We start from the raw sequence: 18,032 nt of genomic DNA, 5'->3' as shown, positions 1-18,032 counted from the left end.
AGACTTGTTGAAAGCAGGCATGCATGCATGGGGAACATCTCATGGAAACGGTTTCTGCTTTCAGTCTGGCAGACAGAAAAGAACTCCTTGCTCATCAGAAACAGAATTTTTGAACCCACCTGTTGTGAATTTGCTTTATGTTAGGAAAGCTGGCTGAGAGGCATTTTCAAGTGAGCTGTCATGAACATCTGCTGTTTTGTGGCCTATTTCTACGTTGCCTGATTTAGTCTGGGGGGAAGTTCCACCCCCACTTTCCATCATGTGTTTAGCACGACTCTGGCCCTGGGTGGGTTGCAGTGATGAATCATGGGACTAAGGTCTGGGTCACCTGGAGGAATCTATTTTTCTAGCCACATTACGTAGTCCAGGAGAGGGAGCGGGGCTCAAACCAAGGCCTCATCTGAAAACCCCAGAGATTTGCTCAGATCATCCTGAAGTTGGGGTTTTACTTCCCCACCAGATTTTAGCATGGGAGGGCCTTTGATTCGGACTGGAGGTGTAGCTTGTAGGACATATGCTTAACATGTTAGAGGCCCTGTGTGTGATCCCTAAAAGTACCAAGTAAATAAATAAAAGACCCAGACAGTAGCAGAAGAGTAAAGTCCCACATTCGAGGGAGGCAGAAGTGAGTGAAGAGATTGAGAAGTCTGTTGATTTCATTTAAATGCTTGCGCTGAGCTCTGTCGGAAGCCCATTTTATTCACTAGCTGTTCATGAGCCTTGAGCAATAAGGTTCATTTTGCCCACAATTTTGCATGGGTTTTTCTGTTCCAGAAGCCAGGGCAGCCCCAAACTCATACTTGATCATGCTTTAGTCGGAGCAAACCATTCTCAGAGCCTGTTTGTACATGACAAAAGGTAGGTTTTGGATAAGCAGGATAACTCTGGGTGACAATTAGCAGAAAACCCAACTCCAAGTGACTAAAGCAATAAAGAAACCCACGGGCTCCTTCTGGAGTATGGAAGTAGGAGGGCTCAGACGTGGGCTGGCGCTCCCTCTCTCTGTGGCTCTCTCATCTCGCTGTTCTCCCTGGGTCGGTGTTGCCTTGAGGTAGGCTTCCCTGGTCACAGGGTGGTACTTCCAGGTCTTGTGGATACAGATGTCCAGGAGAGAAGAGGGGTCTCCGCAGACCCCAACCACCCCCACAGACTTGGGTGATGAAAGGCATGCTTTCTGCTTTGAAGCAAGAAGATGACATTAAATGTCAACTAAAACGTCACCTGTTCGAGATATCTCCCAGCCTTTTCCCTTGAATAACAGCACGTACAAGTACAGGTCCCCAGGCTGTTCACCATGACTAGAGAGTCAGAACTTCTGGCAGTGGAGCCTGGAAATCTGCTTTCCTGCCAGGGATCCCAGATGGGGGCTGAGAGCATTAAATAGTCACTCCCAGGGCTGGGAGACAGCTCGGAGGACTAGTTCAAGGACTGTGCATACCAGCTTTCCCTACAGGCTCTATCCTAAACAGGCAGGGAGTGACTTCTGAGAATCTTCGGGTGTGGCGCTAAACAAACCCATGCTAAACACAGCAGAAATAAACAAGACAAAGTAAAAAACAAAAACTTACTTCCCTGACCAGGGAGCTGGCTCAAGTGATGGAGTACAAGCTTGTCCTGTATGAAGCCCTCGTCCCCAGCCCCAGCAGGACTTGACCTCCTGAGGATGTCTGAAGTGGCCCCAGCGGACTCAGGCACTGCCAAGAGTGGGCCCTAAAATTAAAATAAAAAAAGAAATCGGGGCCAGGAAATAGTACAGCAGGCACGGGGCTTGCGTTGCATGCAGTTCACCTGGGCTTGATCCTTGGCACCGCATTTTGTTCCCCCCACGTCCTATCAGGAGTGATCTCTGAACACAAAACCAGGCGGAAGCCCTGAGAACCACCAGATGTGGGCAAGAAAAAATGGGGAGGGGGAGTTGTCTGACTGGGGGCTTCCATAAAACAAAACAAAAACAAAAAAAAATAATAAAATGTGCTTTGTGTCTGGGTGCTGGATAACTTGTGTTGTTCGTTTCGGATAATTCAGGGATCTGTACATTTCTGCTTGTCACTTGTCTCTGTCATTTATCTCTTAACGAAGTACTTGCAGCGCTCATAGGATCCAGCCTCTCACTCAGCATTCTCAGCCCCTCACACCTCGTCATGCTGTTAAATTTGCAACGCTGATTCTCACGGGACCCCACAGTGCCCCGTGCCTGGAAAACCAGGCTAGGAGAATGTCCCAGAACCGCCTCTCCGCGGCCTGCCTGCGTCACGCAAAGGTTAGCTGCAGTTCTCATTTTCTTCTCTCTAGACAATTCCTCTGAAATAGATCACCCAAGTGTCTCACTCTGAAAACTTCCATGCAACGTTTTCAACCCTGAAACCCAAATCAGTGCCCAAAAGAAGTTCCTGGGGTTCCTCCTTACGGCTCCTACTCAAAGTTTCCACCGCCGAAGGTCAGCTTCTCTCTTTGGGGCCTGGCTCCATGCATGAATCACTCTTTGGCCAAGTCTGTCAGCTATTCTTTTCCCCGTGACCCTTGGTGAGGTGTTTTCCCCTCTTGGTCCTTCCTGCTTGGCTTCTGGCCCCCTGGGACATAATCTTACTCTTCAGCCTGTGTTAACGACTTTATTCTTTTTTTTTTTAAATAAATTTATTTATTTTTAATTAATGAATCAGCATGAGGGTACAGTTACGGATTTATACACATCTGTGCTTATGCTTCCCCCATACAAAGTTCGGGAACCCATCCCTTCACCAGTGCCCATACTCCACCACCAGTAAACCCAGCATCCCTCCCATCCTCCCCAATCCCATCTCCCCCCACCCCACCCTGTCACTGTGGCAGGGCATTCCCTTCTGTTCTCTCCCTCTAATTAGCTATTGTGGTTTGCAATAAAGGTATTGAGTGGCCACTGTGCTCAGTCTCTAGCCCTCATTCAGCCCGCAACTCCCTTCTCCCACATGGCCTTCGACTACATTATAGTTGGTGATCCCTTCTCTGAGTTGCCCTTTCCCCAGAATGTGAGGCCAGCCTCCTAGCCATGGAGTCAACCTCCTGGTAGTTGTTTCTACAATTCTTGGGTGTTAGTCTCCCACTCTGTTATTCTATATACGACTTTATTCTTAATCATGTTCATTTGGTTCTAGATGTCTGTGAGCGCCCAGGATGATACATGAGAAACACCGCTAGGCACAAGAGTTTTAAAAAACAAACAGGATGTGGTGCTTCCTGGCGGAACACAAATGCATTTCTCAGTCACTTCTGTTTGTTTGGGGCTGCTCCTGGCAGTGCTGGTGGTGACTTTCAGCAACGTTCAGAGGTCTGTGGGTACAGGGGAGGAACCTGGAGTTCCCACATGCAATGCAGGCGCTCGGGCCCTCTGAATTATCCCTCTGCACCTCCGAAGGCACTTTTGGCAGATACTCCAGGGGCAACAAAGAAGAGGAGCAGGGGGAGGGAGGAAGAGAAGGAGCAGGAGAAAGAAGAGGAAGAGAAGGAGAAGGAGGAAGAAGAGGAAAAAAGAGGAGTGAATCTCAAGATGGAGGAGGGGAAAGGAAGAAGGAGGACATGGCATTTCCTGTGTTCTTTCTCCCTGGCAGGCCCGCTGGTAATCATCCCAGTTTTTAAATTTTATTTCATGATTGTTGAGGAGCGTGGTTTACAATAGTGTTTATGCTTTTGGTGTACTAAGTGACTGCCCCTCCACCATCACGGAAGTGACCAAGATCCTCCACTGCTGTTTGTAGGCCCCTCTGGTACACCCCATCTTGTCATCCTTACTACTGTCATCACAATCTAAAGGTCTGCTTCATTGGACACGGCTCATCCCTGGCTTTGCTTCTTTATTTAAAAAATTTTTTTTCTTTGATTCTTTATATACATACAGATGAGGGAGACCATCCTGCATTTATCTTTCTCCCTCTGACTTATTTCACATAACATGATACATTTTTTTTAAAATAAAGAACCAATTTTATTTATTTATTTAGCCTTTTGGGTCACACCCGGCGATGCACAGGAGTTATTACTGGCTCATGCACTCAGGAGCTACTCAGGGGATCATATGGGATGCATTCAGGGGGCCATCCATATGGGATGCTGGGAATCTAACCCAGGTCAGCAGCGTGCAAGGCAAATGCCCTACCCTTTCTGTGCTATCACTCCAGCCCCCATGCACACTTTAGTTCTACCTAAGGTACCAAAAGACTGTTTCTCATCATTTCTTATAGATTAGGAATATTCCATTGTGGTTTTGCACTACAATTTCTTTCTTTAGGGGGTTGGTATTGTTTTCAGGTCACACCTCTGGGATTATTCCTGGCTCTGTGCTCAGGGATCATTCCTGATGGTGCTTAGGGAAATCATAAATTACGCTGGTGATCAAACCCAGGTTCCTTTAAGACAGGCACCTTAACACCCACCTACTATTTCTCTAGCCCAGTGTACCACAATTTCTTGACCCACTCATCTGTCACCAGGCACTTGCTTCCAGATCTTGGCTATGGTAAATAGTGTTGCAATGAACATAGGTGCATAAATCTTTATCAATTGACGTCTTTGGACTCTTGGGACAGAGGCCAAAGAGTGGAATTGCTGGTTCAATAATTAATGAGGGTCCTTTTTTTTTTTCTTTTCTCTCCCACCCCCATATCCCTGCTTAGCTTTGGTTGTTCTAGACTTTTTCACAGAGGCCATGCTCACTGACATCCTACTGTAGGTGACATTTTATTTGAATTTACCTGATAATCAGTGATAACAAACACCTTTTATTTCATTATTATTATTTTTTTTTCCTTTTTGGGTCACGCCCCGGCATTGCACAGGGGTTGCTCCTGGCTTGTGCACTCGGGAATTACAGGTTGGCTCCAAACACCCTACCCGCTGTGCTATGGCTCTAGCCCCACAAACACCTTTTCAATGCGTGTTGCACTTCTGTGTGTCCTCTTTGAGAGATCATCTTCTTCTCCCATTTTTGGTGCATAGTTTTCTTTACTTGATGTTGAGATTTTGATGTAAGTTTTTTGATGCATGGTATTCAATTATTTTCTCCCATTTAATAGAACACCTTTTAACTTTGGACCAATATTTTTTTTGCTTTTTGGGTCATACCCGGCAATGCACGGGGGTTACTCTTGGCTCTGCGCTCAGGAATTATTCCTGGCAATGCTCAGGGGACTATATGGGGTGCTGGGAATCAAACTTGGGTCGGCTGCATGCAAGGCAAACGCCTAGCCCGCTATGCTACCGCTCCAGTCCCTAGCCCAAGTTTATTTCGCAGTGTATTTCAGATCAATTACTTAATTCTTTCTATAACCCCATGAAGTAGGTTATGACTAGCCTTATTTTACAGACAAGGGAATATAGGTCCAGAGACAATGATTTCATCAAGGTTCCACAGTTGGGAGTCTAAATTCCAGAGCTGCAGTCTGATCCCAGAGACAGATCTCTTGAATCTATTTCCTTTGAGTCCTCAAGCCCATCAAATGAAAAGATTCAAAGAAAATGGGTCGAAAGACAAGATGAAAGAGAGGTGAGACACAAATGTGTGGGGAGAACATAATTTCATGCTGTTTTTTGAGGAAGGGGAGTTGGCCTTACATAGACTGTGGCCTTACACAACTGCTGAAGAGAAAGTGGCACTCCCCGCAAATCACAGACTCCCATTGACTCAGGATGGAAGGGAGGTTGATGTGGTCTAGCCAAAAACCCATCTGATGCTCTTCACAACCTTGTTTCCAAGTGTTCATCTAATCTGTCTGGAACACCTCCCAACAATGCGGACCTGACTTTTCCTGGGAGAGCTCGTTCTCTTTATTACAAATGGATGCAATGGGTAACTATTTTTTTTTCTTTTTCTGTTGTGCATCCCTTACCCCTTTTATTGGTAACAGTGCCTCAGATTTCCTCTGGGAAGTTGTCTCTCCCATTTTCTGTCATTTTTGTAGGGGAATGTGAGGGAATTAGGTCTTTGATTCCAACTCAGATTAATTGAACGCTCTTTCTCAGGAATGGTTTGCTGCCGTATGAGTGACAGAAAATGAAGGGATCTAAATCTCAGCAAAGAAAGACCACTCAGAGGGTGCAGGGAGCTGACCTTCCTCAGCCTGGCTCCATTCTGTAAGCAATCCTGTCCTTCCCTTAAATCCTTTTACTGTTTCTCCTGCTTATCAGCTTTGGATGCTTACAACTAAATACCTCCGCTGATATAGTGGGGAAAACCCACTGTGTTTTCCTTCTGTAGTGTTGCATTATTCAATGTGTTCCTTTACTGGAAAAGCAATTCATGCACATGGTTTGAAAACATCTTCAAATGGTAGGCACGGGCAATTTCAAATTCTGTGTCTCCTGGCCCCACGCTCCGGCGGCAACCGCTGCTAATAGTTTCTTGTGTTCTCTCCACAAACCTCCACCTCATTTATTAGTTGCTCTGGCAGTTAGGTGCTTCTCTCTTTGAGCTGAAATCTGCTGGCCTGTGACTTCCATTCGTGTGTTCCTGTTCTGGGTTTTGAGGAATCCCTGGATGGAGTTTGCCATCAGTTTTCAGATCAATGGCCCATATCCAGACACCCTTGGTCTAGGCCAGCGTCCTCAGGGCGAAGCCAGGAGCCCTTTTTTCCAAGCCTGTTCCTGCTCCTCTGAATACACCTAGTTTGCTTTATTTTTCCAGAATCAGACACCCAGAACTGAGCACCCTATCCAGATTGAGTGAGCAGAGATCACTGGCCTTCCTGTTCTCCTGTTAGATGTAGTTTGTGCTTCCCCAGGTAACTTCTGCCAGAAGCTTTCATACCCCATTGACCTTATTGGCCATGAACACACACACACACACACACACACACACACACACACACACACAAATTTACATGTCTTTGATTTTAAGTTTTCTTTTTCTTTCTTTCTTCCTTCCTTCCTTCCTTCCTTCCTTCCTTCCTTCCTTCCTTCCTTCCTTCCTTCCTTCCTTCCTTCCTTCCTTCCTTCCTTCCTTCCTTCCTTTCTTTCTTTCTTTCTTTCTTTCTTTCTTTCTTTCTTCTTCTTTCTTTCTTTCTTTCTATCTCCCTCTCTCTCTCGTTCCCCCTCTCTCTCCCTCCCTCCCTCCCCCTCTCTCCCTCCCCCTCCCTCCCCCCCTCCCTCCCTCCCTCCCTCCTCTCTCTCTCTTTCTTTCTTTCTTTCTTTCTTTCTTTCTTTCTTTCTTTCTTTCTTTCTTTCTTTCTTTCTTTCTTTCTTTCTTTCTTTCTTTCTTTCTTTCTTTCTTTCTTTCTTCCTTCCTTCCTTCCTTCCTTCCTTCCTTCCTTCCTTCCTTTCTTTCTTTCTTTCTTTCTTTCTTTCTTTCTTTCTTTCTTTCTTTCTTTCTTTCTTTCTTTCTATCTCTCTCCCTCTCTCTCTCGTTCCCCCTCTCTCTCCCTCCCTCCCTCCCCCTCCCTCCCTCCCCCCTCCCTCCCCCTCCCTCCCTCCCTCCCTCCTCCTCTCTCTCTCTCTCTCTCTTTCTTTCTTTCTTTCTTTCTTTCTTTCTTTCTTTCTTTCTTTCTTTCTTTCTTTCTTTCTTTCTTTCTTTCTTTCTTTCTTTCTTTCTTTCTTTCTTTCTTTCTTTCTTTCTTTTTTGTTCCGGGGAGACTCTTGCCTCTGTGTTCAGGGATTATTCAGGATACCAGGTGATTCCAGCAATCAAACCTGGGGCATGTACACTAGTTCATACCATCTTCCTGGTCTCAGGATTTTGTTTTTGTTTTTATATTAGTTATGTATTTATTTATTTTTAATTGAATCATTGTGAGATACACAGTTACAAAGTTGTTCACAACTGGGTTTCAGTCATACAATGTTCCAACACCCATTTCCAGTGCACATTTTCCACCACCAGTGTCCCAACTTTCCTTCCTACCAACTTCCATATTTGTTTTAATTTTTGAAAAAAAATTTTTTGTTAATTCCTCTGTCCCATCATTGATGTACAATATTATGGAATTTCAGGGGTGTCTCTTTATATGTTTAAGGTGATAATTGTCACCACTTCCACTGCCGAAATTTGTGTCATCTTTCCTTCCAAAAGACACCTGTGCTCATTTAGATTTCCCTCTTATATCCCCAACCCCATAACATAGCTTGTTGGTTGAATACATTGCATTCAACTTTGCAGTGAAGCAGAGTTTAATGCACCATAGAAGGAACTGAGTGGGAAATGGTTCTCATACAGAAATTATTGCTTTGCACACCCTGTCTATAATAAAAAAAAAGAAAAAGAAAATCTAAGCTGTAATCCGGTTGTGTAGACAGTTGTCAATACATGCTTCCTGACGTAGAAGTGCTGGACCTGCTGGTGGAAGGCACATGCGTGTACTCTGCTCTTTCAAGCTGTATGACCTTGAGGAAGGACTTGACCTCTGAGCCTGCCTTGTCTCTCCTTTGTAAGATGAGAGCATCTTGAAGATGCTATCAGCAGTGAGCAGAGGAATATCTCCTTGAGCCCCAGGCCTTATCCAGATAAGCTGGTTCGGGAACCCCAAGGAGCTCTTCTGGTGCCCCACAATCAGGCCCATAGACCAGTGTAAGGTTCTTTTTGGGAGAATGACTTAAATGCACCTGGGAAGAGACATAACAGAGCTACTCCCCCAGTGCAATATATATGAGTGTGTATTTATAGCTCTATCTATCTATCTATCTATCTATCTATCTATCTATCTATCTATCTATCTATCTATCTATCATCTATCCGATGTAATTTGGACATATGACTTGTCAGAATTTCATCAGAAACATCCCCATGCAAATCAGTCTCATTGCCCATCTTCCCTCTTGGAGCCTGAATTCTGGCCAAAGAGAATTTCCATCACGGAGCAGAGATTTCTCAGCGCTATGACCTTTGATGACTTTGTCCCTTCCCTGCCCTTTCCTCCATCCCCTGCCGTTTGTTGTTGTGATGTCCACCAGGGACCATGTGATTGTGGTGCTCACACACTTGATTTGGTGCTAGCATAATTTTAATTGTGAAGTTTCCAGGGAGCTATGCACTGTAAGTGCAGTGCTTGGATACTATTTTGGTCATGGTGGTGACCAGAAATCATCCACTTGGACTGCAGTGTTTGCATATATATGGTGGTGGTGGTGTACACAGGAGACCACTGGCACAATGTGGACTATGCTCGGCTTATGGATGGTGTCAGGTTTCAAACTCAAGACCTCATGTCTGCAAGGAAGGAGCCCTATTACCACCAAATCAACCCCAGACCCTGGCAATGCACATTTTCTAACACTCTCTCTCAACATGGGTTGTCAACTCTCATCTTGGCAACCCCTAAATCATTTTCCCAAGAATGGGGAATTCATTGATACCTGTGAGAGAGAAATCATTCCTGTTCATACACAGCTATGCTGTGTCTGATGTAAAATACTAAGAAGATGCCCAGTGAAAAGCATTTTGATGGATGAAAGAATAACTGGATAAATAGAAGGAGGAAACCCCAAATAAATGAGGAGAACAATGAGCAAATGTATGTATTAATTAATAAATAGATGATTCACCACATGTCTCAAACAACAGTAAAAATGACAAAGAGGGCTGGAACAATTATACAGAGTTTAGGACCTTGTCTTACACACAGCCAACCTGGGTTTGAACCCCAAATGGTTCCCTGAGATCATCATAAGTGATCGATGAGTGCAGAGACAGGACTAAGTCCTCATCACTGCTGGGTGTGGTCTCATAATAAAACGTAAACCAAAAAAAATGATAGACAGATGAATGGAAGGAATAAAGAATGGAAGAATGAATGAACCAATGAAGAGGTGAAAGGATGAATGAGTGATTTGATTTAAGAGTGTAGAGACTTGTTCATAAATCTTAAAGCAAGCCAGATTCGGTGGCCAGAAAAGCTAACAGAACTGGAAGATGAGAGACAAGTTGAAGCCTGGGGCTTTGACCTGCCTCTCCCTTTCCTTTCCTCTGAAAGAGGGTTGGCCTCGCCCCCAATTCATTGTTTATTTTTGGCATTATCTGGGCTGGACCTGAGCTGAAAACTGTCTTTCCTGTGGTTGACAGCAGCTCAGTCTCCAGTGCTGTGTCTTGGCTGGGCTTCTCACTCTCCCTAGAGCTGGTCGCCTGGACTCGACCTTCTGTTCATTCAAGTCACAAGCACTGCAGGTTAGCTGTGTCTTCACTCAGTTACCTGCTTTGGCTCAGATTGGCATCTGTCCCCAGGAAAGGAGCCACTGAAACATGAGATTCACCCTCTCTGGCTTATTTCTTCCAGCCCTTTCCTCACTCTGTGGGGCCTTCAAGACGTCTCTATGTGCTTCCTTTTGTTTTGGTTTGGTTTTTGAGCCAACATTCAGACCCAGTGATGCTCAGGGCTCACTCCTGGCTCTGCACTCAGGGATCACTTCTGGAGGAGTTCAGGGGACCACATGGGATGCTGAGGATGGACCTCTGGTCAGCTGCGTGCAAGGCAAATGATCTACTTGCTGTACGATCACTCTGGCCTTTGTGTACTTAATTTTTGTTCAGAGTGTCTTCTTCTCATCTGAGAAGGGTTGGTGTTAGAGGAGCCTGCTTTGTCATAAGGAAGCAGAGATACCCTTCCTCTTTTATGAGGGTGCTCCCATGGAGTGCTCGGGCAGTCTAGGAGCCTCATCTGTGTGACTCTTGGCCAACCAGGCTGGCAGTTCAGTGAGGGGTCAGAGGAGGGGCTGCTGCTTTGGTTTGGCAGTGCCAGGGATACTCTGGGCCACCCCAGATGCCCTCCCATGTTATTGTTATAGAATAATCTTTCTAGAGGGACGGACGTGGGACACACCCAGAAGTGCTCAGGGATTACTCTTAGCTCTGCGCTCAGGAGTACTCCTGTGGGGACCCTATGTGATGCTGGGGATCAAACCAGGGCCAACTGTGTTCAAGGAAACCACCTTATCCCTGTACTATTCTGTGACTCTAAAATGTTCTCATGCCAAGATGACTACAAAAGCACAGTCTCAATTTTAGCTCATATAAGCTAACGTATAGGGATGAGATAGTTCATATAGAAGGATTCAGTCCCATGATTAGAGATTTATACATATAGTATGCCAAGTATTTTGCTCCTCTTTGTTTTGGGGGGTCTCCCAGCAATTCTCATCTCTCCAGGAAAGGAATTCAATATGAAGGCCTGAGGATGGTGGTGTGAGGACCCCGTGTTGCCAGAGGTTACCATCCCACTAAATCCTCACCTCCCCAACTTCCTCCCTTCTTCCTTCTTTCCTCCCCCACCCCCACCCTCCACAAGTGCTCAAAGCCACTAGATGCTCAGGGGCCCTGTGGTGCCAGAGATCTGAGTCAGCCACCTGCAAGGCTGAGCCTTAACCCTAAACTACTTCTCTGGTTCCTAATTATATATTCTTTTCAAATATTTGTGATTTTCAGTGCTCTCTTTTTCTTATATAGATCTTAATATTTACACCATTTCCTTTTAGCTTGTTTTATTTTCTTTTTTTCAGTACTGGAGATTAAACCCAGATTCTCACACAAATGCTCCCTACCTGAGCTATACCCTTGGCTATATCCTTGGCCCATTGCCGTCTAGCTTAAAGTAGCTTGTAGTTAACCTCAGAATTTCTTTCTTTCTTTCTTTCTTTCTTTCTTTCTTTCTTTCTTTCTTTCTTTCTTTCTTTCTTTCTTTCTTTCTTTCTTTCTTTCTTTCTTTCTTTCTTTCTCTCTTTCTCTCTTTCTCTCTTTCTCTCTTTCTCTTTCTTTCTTTCTTTCTTTCTTTCTTTCTTTCTTTCTTTCTTTCTTTCTTTCTTTCTTTCTTTCTTTCTTTCTTTCTTTCTTTCTTTCTTTCTTTCTTTCTTTCTTTCTTTCTTTCTTTCTTTCTTTCTTTCTTTCTTTCTTTCTTTCTTTCTTTCTTTCTTTCTTTCTTTTTTTGCTTTTTGGGTCACACCCAGCAATGGTCAGGGGTTACTCCTGACTCTGCACTCAGGAATCACTCCTGGTGGTGCTTGAGGGACTATTTGGGATGCTGGGAATTGAACCTGGGTCGGTCCTACCCACCCACTGTGCTATTGCTCCAGCCCTAACCTTCAGAATTTCTTGCAGGGAAAATCTAATGATTTCCCTAAGATTTGTTAATGTTGTACATTTTTTTAGTCAAAAGTTTTTTAATCTGGGTCGGAGCGATAATAGTACAGTGGTAGGGTGCTATTCTTGTACACGACCAACCTAGATTTGATCCCTGGCATTCCAAATGGTTCCCTGAGCCCACCAGTTGTAATTCCTGAGCATAGAACCAGGAATAAACTCTGAGCACAGTTATGTTTGGCCCAAAAACAAAACAAAAAAATTTTTTTTAATTTAATTTTTCTTTCCTCCCCTTGGCTGTCCTGATGCTTGGGGTTACACTTGGCTGTTGGTTGCTGTGTGCAGGAAAACACACACATATGATGCCTGGGGCCACAGTGGCAGCATCTCCAGAATCCGGCTGTGTTGGGCGTTACTGGGGATTAGCCTCAGGGCCTCACCCTTATAAGGCTACAACTGAGTCACATGCCTTCACTTCTGAAAAACCATTTCATGAATGTGGAAATCCTGATAATTTGCTTTTCCCTTTGAATGTTACTCCTTTGTTTCTGATGGGAAATATCTCTACTCTTTCAGCAGAAAATGTTCTGACATCTGTTCAAGTTCATGATTTCTTCTACCATCCCTAATCTTCTCTTGGGACCATCTGGGGAACTTGTAATTTTTGTTATCATGTTCTACAATTGACCCCTTAGGAGAGCCTGGTAAGCTCCCCATGGTGTATTCATATCCCACATACAGTAACAGATATATACATACCTCTCGGAGAGCCCGGCAAGCTACTGAGAGTATCCCACCCGCACGGCAGAGCCTGGCAAGCTACCCGTGGCGTATTCGATATGCCAAAACCGTAACAATAGGTCTCATTCTCCTGACCCTGAAAAATCCTGCAACTGTTGGGAAAGACGAGTAAGGAGAGGTTGCTAAAATCTCAGGGCTGAGTGTAGTAGAAACGTTACTGGTGCCCGCTTGAGTAACTTTATGAACAATGGGATGAAAGTGATACAGTGATGTTCTACAATGGTACTTGCTACTCTTTCCATTTAGTTTTTATTTATGGATCTGTCCTACTTAACTAATTACCAGCATTTAATATTTATGAACATTTGCTGTAATTCTCTAAGCAAAATTTTAATATTTTATCAGAAGTTTTTGACTAGTCATTCCCACATCTTGCCTCAGCTTTAGTTTTCACTGATTTTTCTTCACAATGTATTATTTTATGAACCTTGAATACATTTTGATTAAAAATAGAATGCTTTGTATATCTAAAATGTATTAGATGTGATACAAATATATGTATGTAGCTGGACCGGAGCGATAGCACAGTGGGTAGGGCATTTGCCTTGCATGCGGCCAACCCAGGTTCGATTCCTCCATCCCTCTCAAAGAGCCCGGCAAGCTAACAAGAGTATCCCACCTGCACGGCAGAGCCTGGCAAGCTACCTGCGACGTATTCGATATGCCAAAAACAGTAACAAGTCTCACAATGGAAACGTTACTGATGCCTGCTTGAGCAAATCGATGAACAACGGGTCGACAGTGCAGTGCAGTGCAGTGCAATATTTTTATAGGGGTAGGCTCCCCAGAGTGGTACCAAGGAAGTCCGGGGCCCCTCCCTGTAGTTCTCAGTGGTGGTTCAACGCAAGGTCCAAAGACGCAATGCTGCTCAGACCCTGGGGTGCAGAGGGTACCTGGACCATTCCTGGGGTGCCAAGACCCTCTGGGGCCTTAGTAGGTGATACTCAGAGACCTCCGGACCTGTATTCAGGCATCACGTGGCATCCCGCAGAGCCAGAAATTGAGCCACAGTCGACCGCATGCAAGGCGAGCTTCTGCACTGTCTCTCCAGCCCCGTTTGTCGTCCTTTTTTAATGAACACTCTAGGTGTCAGTCCTGTACCTGCAGAGCTCAGGAGTGATCCCTAATTTGGGCAGAGGTGGTGCTCAGACACCTCTCGCCGACATGGCGGTGAGGTTGCTTCACCCTCCATTGCTTTAGATGCGTGCGTAGGACACTTGGTCAAGGAGTGACGGCAATGGGGCGACAGCCAGGTCCCCAGTTTCCCTTGTTCTCTGAAACTTTTACTGTGCTGTCTCGGGTCTCCCTCAGGTAGGAGTGGAGCATTCGGTTCAACCGGGACAAAGAGGAGCGCTCGTCTCTGCTCTTCTGTACTTCTCTCCGTGGTCCGGACATCCGCACTAACCCGCAGCTGTCCTCTCACTGGCTCTTGGCTTTTCCTCTTGCTATCAAGTGCCCTTTTATTTGGGTTTGGTTCTGTCTCGGGTCTCTCCAGCAATGCTGGAGGCCACCAGGGAGACACCCAGGGCTGCCAGAGAGGCCCTGCAGTGCTGGGCATTGGCCCTGTGGCCCTGTGCGTGCCAGCTGTGAGCTTTTGGAGCCATAGTGTCCTTGACCGGCCTCCCGGAGCACGTGACATCCTTTTTCCCTGCTTGCCTTTGTGTGCACCACACATTATACCACTTATTGTTTTGTTTTGTTTTGTTTTGGGGGGGAGCCATACCTAGGGGTCCTGGGGGTCACTCAGCTGCTCAGGAGTCTCTCCCAGAGAAGCTGGGGTAGCATGCAATATGAAGGAGCAAACCTGGGTCCCCGTGTGCAAAGCAGGCACTCTTAAACCATCTTCCCAGCCCTTTGTGAAATTTGTTCACAGGTGTAATACTATCAACAACCTAACTATAATTAGATTTTATAAATGTATCGCTATAGAGGCATAAGTTGTGCATCTTCCACGTGTTTGTCTTTTCCATCTCAGCGGGGGCTTGTACCTTCGTGTTCAGAGGATTGTTTTCGAACAGAGGGCTTTGGAGGTGATATACTTTCCCCTCTGCAGGTTTTGCTTTCCTAACAGTCATGTGTTGGCTCAACATTTTATTTCAAAAAAAAAAAAAAAAGAGTGAGAAGAACATTTGCCATGCAGGGCGTGGAGCTGGAGCACTTCCTCCGGGCACAGCTGTTCTGCACAGGCCCCTGTCTGTGAGCAGCCCACGGGCTGCATCCAACGGTGGGCAGCGCTGGGCAGGGTGGGGAGACCCCAGAGCCCCAGAGGATTGCACCGGATTGCACAGTTCCAGCAGGCCCAGGGACCAGGGCAGCCCGAGGCTTGCTTCCACGCAGCTGTTCCAAGTGCGCCTCAGCGTGGGTCAGTGACCCAGGAGGTTCAGCAGTCCCTGCTTGTGGACGTGACAGGATGTTGTGCAACTGGGCAAATCCAGAGACTCTGTGTCTCAGAGGCAGCCGCCGCTGCCAGCAGGGCTCGGCCATGTGAGAGGGAATTGGGCACACAGCCACTGTGGCCTGTTCTCCACACGGCTACGCGCCCTGGCTTGGGTCCAGGTCACAGGGCGGGCTTGCTCAGGGCTGCAACCCTTCCCTCCTCGCCTCTGAGTTACCAAGTCCAGTTCCATACACACCTGTCTGGCTCGGGGTCCACTTCCACCAAGTTCCACTCTAATGCCATGAGATCAGGGGTTGATTAACAAGTAAAAAGATCTCTTCTGTTCAAATTCTCTCTCTCGGGCTGGAGTGATAGCACAGCGGGTAGGGCGTTTGCCTTGCACGTGGCTGACCCAGGTTCGATTCCCAGCATCCTATATGGTCCCCTGAGCACCGCAAAGGGTAATTCCTGAGTGCAGAGCCAGGAGTAACCCCTGTGCATCGCCGGGTGTGACCCAAAGAGAAAAACAAAACAAAACAAAATCAAATTCTCTCTCTCTCTTTTTAAGAGGGGGTGGTTTGGGGACATACCCCACTGTGCTGTGCTGGCTCTGTGCTCAGGAGTCACTTCTGATGGGGCTTAGGGGGCCATATGTAGTGCTAGGGATGGGACCAGCGTGGACAAGCACTTTATTTTCTGTACTATTTCTCCCGTCTCTCAAACACTTTGTAGAATATTTCCGTTCGGATTATATTGTTCAATTCTCACAAGCAATTATAGAACAACCTCAGTGAATGTCCTGAGTTTCCCCACATAAAATACATAAAGTAGCTTCGGGCCATCAAATAGTGTTTCTCCTCTAGCGCTACCAACTCTCTCTTCTCCCTCTGCCGTCATAATGGGAGAATCTTCTGCGGTTGGAGGCAACTTCTTTCGCGCTAGTTATGAGTTCTCTCTGCATTTGCCTCTCCAAGGACTTGCTCAATTAAGTTCGTTGTGCTCTCCTATAGCTATATCCTACTTCTCCTGTGCATTTACTTGCTGCATTCCTATATACCATAGTATCCTCAATGGCAAAGAAGCCTGACAATCCCGTTAAAAGTCGTATTGGACTTACAATAAAAAAACAACAACTACAAAGGCCCACAGGAGAAAAGCTTTATTTGTAAAGTTAACAAAATGTCAAAAGTTGAAACTTGGACAAAGATGAATCATGCGAACAATAACCAGAAAAGGACTGGAGTGGCTCTACAGATATCTGATGAAATAGACTTTCAAACAGAAATGCCGCTAGCAATAGGGGGATCTTTCATGATGACAAAAAAGGCTGGTATTTGGAAAGTATATATTGCAGAAATAAGTGGAGAAGAGGGTCGGAAAACTAGTACAGGAGTTTGCCACTTGCCCTGCATGTGGTCAGTCTTGGTTTAGGAACATATGCCATATAGGGTTCCCCGAGCACTGCTAAGTCCCAATGCCGATATGACCCACACCTCCTCCCCTCCAAAAATGAATGAGTAGAAAAGACAGAACAGGGGGCTGGAGCAATAGCACAGCGGGTAGGGCGTTTGCCTTGCACGCGGCCGACTCGGGTTCGATTCCCAGCATCCCATATGGTCCCCTGAGTACTGACCGCCAGGAGTCATTCCTGAGTGCAGAGCCAGGAGTAACCCCTGTGCATCGCCAGGTGTGACCCAAAAGGCAAAAAAAAAAAAAAAAAAAAGAAAAGACAGAACAGAATGTAAAAGGGTTTATAGGCAAGAAAAAATGGAGGCTCAGAGAAGCATAGAGATGAGAATTGATACATGTTTAATGATTAGATCCTGAACTGCATTTTCTCTTATTTTTCTCCACTATGCTGTTTCTCTAGCAACAGTGGCAATTGGCTGAACATGCATAATCATCATAGCTACAAGTGTATTTTATATTACTACAACTACAGGAGATAATATGTTAATGATAGAATGATCTCCATATACTTTAATGTAGCATTCTATTAATAGATTTTTGGTTTTTTTGCATTTTTATTCTTGTTTTTATAATTTAAAATTTCAAAATTTAAAATTTTTAAATTTTACTCCTACCAACTTTCATTGAATTTTATTAGTTTATAATTAGATAAACTAGATAAAGTTCATGGCATATATTCTCAGTGGAATATTACTCTGCCATTAACAAGATGAAACCTTGTCCTATGGAACAAAATTAGTGGGACTTCAGATGACTCTAAGTGGAATGAGTGAAGAGTAAAAGAGAATTTTACTCATGTAAAATTGGAGTGGTTTCACTCATGTAAATTTGTTTAATCCTCACAGTCCCATTTATACTTGGGGGAGGTACTATGATCCCAATAAGATATATGAGGAAACACAGAAGGCTGAGCGCTTTGCCCCATCTCACATGGATAGTAAGAGGTAAAGCTTAGAGTTGAACAGGCAATAGGAGACTAGAACCCGTGGATTCACTCACCATGCAGTGCTACTGGGTGGGTTAAATAAGAGGCCAATCTAGTTGCCAAAGAGTAATGTTGAACACACCCCAAGATCAGAGGGGTCAATGGAACCTTACCAGAGAAAGCAACATTCAGGCTAAGACCTGAGGATTGGGAGGAATTATCCAGGCAGAGAGAGGCTGGTCTGTGTAAAGACTTGCAGAGAGACACAGATGCACTGAAGGGGCTGGAAGAAGTGAGCATGTGCACTGATTGAGATCAAAGGGTGATATACTGGGCAGGGCAGCACAGAGGCACCAGGAGGGCTGTAAAGCACACGTGACTGTTAGAAGACTTTTGTGCCAATTGCCAATTGAGAGTCAAGCTGGCAAATAATA

This window comes from Sorex araneus, chromosome 2 (genome assembly GCF_027595985.1).
Source record: "Sorex araneus isolate mSorAra2 chromosome 2, mSorAra2.pri, whole genome shotgun sequence".
Taxonomy (NCBI): domain Eukaryota; kingdom Metazoa; phylum Chordata; class Mammalia; order Eulipotyphla; family Soricidae; genus Sorex; species Sorex araneus.
This window is presented reverse-complemented; position numbering follows the sequence as displayed.